Source organism: Mesitornis unicolor, unplaced genomic scaffold, assembly GCF_000695765.1.
Source record: "Mesitornis unicolor isolate BGI_N332 unplaced genomic scaffold, ASM69576v1 scaffold27454, whole genome shotgun sequence".
Taxonomy (NCBI): Eukaryota; Metazoa; Chordata; class Aves; order Mesitornithiformes; family Mesitornithidae; genus Mesitornis; species Mesitornis unicolor.
In genome coordinates, this window is record NW_010181234.1 from 16,756 (window position 1) to 17,151 (window position 396).

The window sequence follows — 396 nt, forward strand, 5'->3', positions numbered from 1 at the left end:
AGGGAGCCGGTGTCGAGCTCCAGGGCGCAGCCGGGGCACGTCTGAGCCGTGTCGCAAGTGCCAAGAGGGAAGTGAGTCACTCACCTGCCTGCGCCCTCCTTCCCGCCCCAGCCTCTGCCCGGCAGACAAGCGCTGACACTCGGCCCTGCTGGGGCCTCCGCCTGAGCTGGGACACTGGACCAGGAGCTCTGTGACCCCCAGGTAAGAGACTCCTTTCCCTTCTCCTTGCTCTCCCTCCCTGAGCTCTGCAGGCTGGTCCTGTGTCTGTGTGTCTCAGGACACGGGCTGGCTGTGTGTCCCCCCTTGATGCCTGAGCCATAGCGTCTCAGACAGATCCTGGGGCTTCAGAGCCATCCTTGTCCTCCCCATCCAGGAGTGCTGGGAAGATGCATGCCT